The sequence below is a fragment of the Eptatretus burgeri genome, chromosome 9 (assembly GCF_056783735.1).
Source record: "Eptatretus burgeri isolate ZD-2024b chromosome 9, Ebu_testis_v1, whole genome shotgun sequence".
In the NCBI taxonomy this organism is placed as follows: domain Eukaryota; kingdom Metazoa; phylum Chordata; class Myxini; order Myxiniformes; family Myxinidae; genus Eptatretus; species Eptatretus burgeri.
In genome coordinates, this window is record NC_140969.1 from 15,365,434 (window position 1) to 15,371,633 (window position 6,200).

The following is a 6,200-nucleotide window of genomic DNA, read 5'->3' on the forward strand; positions in this document are numbered from 1 at the left end:
GGTTGTGGGTATGATCGATATCCTGTGAAGTTGGTTGTGGGTATGATCGATATCCTTTGTCATGGGTATTATAGATCTCCTGGGTCATGGGTATGATTGATATCCTGGGTCGTGGGTATGATTAATATCTTGGGTAGTGGGTATGTTGGATATCCTGGGTAGTGGGTCTGATCGATATCTTGGGTAGTGGGTATGATTGATATCCTGGGCAGTGGGTAGGATTAATCTCCTGGGTGGTGGGTATGATTGGTATTCTGGGTCGTGGGTATGATCGATATCCTGGGTAGTGGGTATGATCGATATCCTGGGCAGTGGGTATGATCGATATCCTGGGCAGTGGGTATGATTGATGTAGTGGGTATGATCGACATCCTGGGTAGTGGGTATGTTCGATATCCGAGGTAGTGGGTATGATTAATATCCTGTGTTGTGGGTCTGATCGATATCCTGGGTAGTGGGTCTGATCGATATCCTGGGTAGTGAGTATGATTGATATCCTGGGTTGTGGGTATGATTGATGTAGTGGGTATGATCGATATCCTGGATTGTGGTTATGATCGATATCTTGGGTCGTGGGTATGATTGATATCCTGGGTAGTGGATATGATCGGTATCCTGGGTAGTGGGTATGATCGATATCCTGGGTGGTGGGTATGATTGATATCCTGGATCGTGGTGATGATGGATATATGAGGTCGTTGGTTATGATCGATATCCTGGGAAGTGGGTATGATCGATATCCTGGGTAGTGGCCATGATTGATATCCTGGGTAGTGGCCATGATTGATATCCTGGGTTGTGGGTATGATCGATATCCTGGGTCGTGGGTATGATTGATATCCTGTGTTGTGGGTATGAATGATATCCTGCGTAGTGGACATGATTGATATCCTGGGTGGTGGGTCTGATTTACATCCTGCGTTGTGGCTTTGATTAATATCCTGGCTCGTGGTGATGATGGATATCCTGGGTCGTGGTTATGATCGATATCCTGGGTCGTGGGTATGGTCGATATCCTGGGTCGTGGGTATGGTCGATATACTGGGTAGTGGGTATGATGGATATCCTGAGTTGTGGGTATGATCGATATCCTGGGTAGTGGGTATGATCGATATCCTGGGTAGTGGGTATGATCGATATCCTGGGTATGATCGATATCCTGGGTCGTGGGTATGATCGATACATTGGGTATGATGGATATCCTGAGTTGTGGGTATGATCGATATCCTGGGTAGTGGGTATGATCGATATCCTGGGTCGTGGGTATGATCGATATCCTGGGTAGTGGGTATGATCGATATCCTGGGTAGTGGGTATGATCGATATCCTGGGTAGTGGGTATGATCGATATCCTGGGTCGTGGGTATGATCGATATCCTGTGTAGTGGGTATGATCGATATCCTGGGTCGTGGGTATGATCGATATCCTGGGTCGTGGGTTTGATTGATATCCTGGGAAGTGGGGATGATTGTAGTGGGTGTGATCGACATCCTGGGTAGTGGGTATGATCGATATCCTGGGTCGTGGGTATGATCGATTTCTTGGGTGCTGGGTATGATCTATATCCTGGGTCGTGGGTATGATCTATATCCTGGGTCGTGGGTATGATCTCTATCCTGGGTCGTGGGTATGATCTCTATCCTGGGTCGTGGGTATGATCGATATCCTGGGAGGTGGGTATGATCGATATCCTGGGAGGTGGGTATGATCGATATCCTGGGAGGTGGGTATGATCGATATCCTGGGAGGTGGGTATGATCGATATCCTGGGAGGTGGGTATGATCGATATCGTGGTTCTGTTTAATATCCTGGGAAGTGGGTATGATTGATATCCTGGGTAGTGGTTATGATCGATATCCTGGGTCGTGAGTATGATCGACATCTTGGTTCGTGGGTATGATCGATATCCTGGGTCGTGGGTATGATCGATATCCTGGGTCGTGGGTATGATCCATATCCTGGGTCGTGGGTATGATGCATATCCTGGGTCGTGGGTATGATCGATATCCTCGGAAGTGGGTATGATCGATATCCTCGGAAGTGGGTATGATCGACATCCTCGGAAGTGGGTATGATCGACATCCTCGGAAGTGGGTATGATCGACATCCTCGGAAGTGGGTATGATCGACATCCTCGGAAGTGGGTATGATCGACATCCTCGGAAGTGGGTATGATCGATATCCTCGGAAGTGGGTATGATCGATATCCTCGGTAGTGGGTATGATCGACATCCTCGGTAGTGGGTGTTGTCGACATCCTCGGTAGTGGGTGTTGTCGACATCCTCGGTAGTGGGTATTGTCGACATCCTTGGTAGTGGGTATTGTCGACATCCTGGGTAGTGGGTAGTGGGTATGATATCCTGGGTCGTGGGTATGATTGACATTCTGGGTCATGGGTCTGATCAATATCTTGCGTCGTGGTTCTGTTCAATTCCCTCGGAAGTGGGTATGAACGATATCCTGGGTCGTGGGTCAGATCGATATTCTGGGGAGTAGGTATGATTGATATCCTGGGTCGTGGTTTTGATCGATATCCTGGGTAGTGGGTATAATTGATATCCTTGGTCGTGGGTATGATTGATATCCTGGGTAGTGGTTATGATTGTATCCTGGGTCGTGGGTATGATCGATATCCTGGGTCGTGGGTATGATCGATATCCTAGGTAGTGGGTATGATCGATACATTGGGTAGTGGGAATGATGGATATACTGGGTAGTGGGTGTGATGGATATCCTGAGTTGTGGGTATGATCGATATCCTGGGTAGTGGGTATGATCGATATCCTGGGTAGTGGGTATGATCGATATCCTGGGTAGTGGGTATGATCGATATCCTGGGTCGTGGGTATGATCGATATCCTGGGTCGTGGGTCTGATCGATATACTGGGTAGTGGGTATGATCGATATCCTGGGTCGTGGGTATGATCGATATCCTGGGAAGTGGGGATGATTGTAGTGGGTGTGATCGACATCCTGGGTAGTGGGTGTGATCGATATCCTGGGTCGTGGGTGTGATCGATATCTTGGGTGCTGGGTATGATCTATATCCTGGGTCGTGGGTATGATCTATATCCTGGGTCGTGGGTATGATCTATATCCTGGGTCGTGGGTATGATCTATATCCTGGGTCGTGGGTATGATCTATATCCTGGGAGGTGGGTATGATCGATATCCTGGGAGGTGGGTATGATCGATATCCTGGGAGGTGGGTATGATCGATATCCTGGGTAGTGGGTATGATTGATATCGTGGTTCTGTTTAATATCCTGGGAAGTGGGTATGATTGATCTCCTGGGTAGTGGTTATGATTGATATCCTGGGTCGTGGGTATGATCGATATCCTGGGTCGTGGGTATGATCGATATCTTGGTTCGTGGGTGTGATCGATACTTTGGGTCGTGGGGATGATCGATATCCTGGGTCGTGGGGATGATCGATATCCTGGGTCGTGGGGATGATCGATATCCTGGGTATGATCCATATCCTGGGTCGTGGGTATGATCCATATCCTGGGTCGTGGGTATGATCCATATCCTGGGTCGTGGGTATGATCCATATCCTGGGTAGTGGGTATGATCGATATCCTGGGTTGTGGGTATGATCGATATCCTGGGTAGTGGGTATGATCGATATCCTCGGAAGTGGGTATGATCGATATTCTCGGAAGTGGGTATGATCGATATCCTCGGTCGTGGGTATGTTCGACATCCTCGGTAGTGGGTATTGTCGACATCCTTGGTAGTGGGTCTTGTCGACATCCTTGGTAGTGGGTATTGTCGACATCCTGGGTAGTGGGTAGTGGGTATGATATCCTGGGTCGCGGGTATGATTGACATTCTGGGTCATGGGTCTGATCAATATCTTGCGTCGTGGTTCTGTTCAATTTCCTCGGAAGTGGGTATGATCGATATCCTGGGTAGTGGGTATGAACGATATCCTGGGTAGTGGGTCAGATCGATATTCTGGGGAGTAGGTATGATTGATATCCTGGGTCGTGGTTTTGATCGATATCTTGGGTAGTGGGTATAATTGATATCCTTGGTCGTGGGTATGATTGATATCCTGGGTAGTGGTTATGATTGTATCCTGGGTCGTGGGTATGATCAATGATCAGCATATTCATCATACCCAGGACACAGGATATCGATCAGACCCACGAGCCAGGATATTGATCACACCCACTACCCAGGATATCGATCATACACACTACCCAGGATACCCACTACCCAGATCATACCCACGACCCAGTTGGTATGATTGATATCCTGGGTAGTGGGTACGTTTGATATCCTGGGTAGTGGGTATGTTTGATATCCTGGGTTGTGGGTATGATTGATATCCTGGGTTGTGGGTATGATTGATATCCTGGGTTGTGGGTATGATTAATATCCTGGGTAGTGGGTATGATTGGTATCCCGGGAAGTGGGTATGATCGATATCCTGTGAAGTGGGTTGTGGGTATGATCGATAGCCTGTGAAGTGGGTTGTGGGTATGATCGATATCCTTTGTAATGGGTATTATAGATATCCTGGGTAGTGGCTATGATCGATATCCTGGGTAGTGGGTCTGATCGATATCTTGGGTAGTGGGTATGATCGATATCTTGGGCAGTGGGTAGGATTAATCTCCTGGGCGGTGGGTATGATTGGTATTCTGGGTCGTGGGTGTGATCGATATCCTGGGTCGTGGGTGTGATCGATATCCTGGGTCGTGGGTGTGATCGATATCCTGGGTCGTGGGTGTGATCGATATCCTGGGTCGTGGGTGTGATCGATATCCTGGGTCGTGGGTGTGATCGATATCCTGGGTCGTGGGTGTGATCGATATCCTGGGTCGTGGGTGTGTTCGATATCCTGGGTCGTGGGTGTGTTCGATATCATGGGTGCTGTGTATGTTCCCAGCAATGCTCTGGTACTCAAAGTCCAACACAGATGACCACGCAGATGGACTGAGAGATGTCTCGCCGACGGTGCTCCTGCATGATTCGTGTCGTGTCTGAACTTGAGGGAATCTTTTGTTTTCAGATTTATTCTTAAATTTGTGACAAGCAAATACCATATGTCACTTCACTGATGGGATACTTTGACGAGGGCAAGGGAGGTGTCGGAGAGAGCGGGGGAGAGAGATGCGAGGGGAGAGATGAAAGATGAGAGAGGATGGTGTGGAAGCGAAGGCGGCGTGAGGGGAGGGAAGTGAAGGCAGCGTGAGGGGAGGGGAAGGCAGCGTGAGGGGAGGGGAAGGGAAGGCAGCGTACTGTGGTGTTACCACGGCAAAGGGGTTTTCAATCATTGATTGCGAAAGGGAACTTATTGCTGTTGCAGACATTGCTTTTCTTTGAATCCACATTATCAACCGTCACTACCAGGAACTCTCTCTCATGTTTGGTTTTCAAATGTTTGAGCATATTGGACGTATTACAGTAATGAGCAAGGTCTATTGAACAAAGTGAGCATGCAACTTTCGAATCGTCTTCTTTAACCTTTCCAAAATAGTTCCAAACCGCACTTTTGGACCTTTAGAACGACAAGTTGTGAAAACTTTATCAGTCAATGTATTGCTTATCCGTCCATCAGCAAAGGAATCGGCACGGTTTACCGGCCAACTCAAAATACCTTGCTGATCATTTAACAGGAATTCATCCTTCGGGTGTGTTTAGTTTGCAAGTGACTTGCTTTTGCTGCTATATTTACTGCAAACGGGATGCCACATGGGCGTGTTTCCATCAAGCCAACACCAGGCAGAGAGGTTATAACATGTGCGGAACCTAAATAAATCCACGAACGCTGGCCTCTCCGTGTGTTCATAAGCATTGTGATGTATCTAGCGATTTGTGGGTCTGAAGATCAGGCATTTGATGATATGAGTGAGGAAAGTTAAAACAAAATTTGAGTGCTTTATCATGAAGAAACTTTTGCGACCTGTTACAAGTTAGCGTTGGTTGAGCAGGTGAGAAAAAAAGGCAAATTTAGACCCCAGTGAGGGAGAGTGAGGTGACCAAGGATGAAGCCTTGATAAAGGATATAATTAAATAAGGCTGTTTATAATCTTCAAAATGGGTGTTTTAATTAACCCAAACACCCAATTTTCACTTTTGCACTTCCTTGGAATTTACTTGGTACACATGCAAAGTTTCAGGGTGCTCGGATTTATAGTTTGAGTTATGGAGGAGACACACTGACACAAACACACACTGAC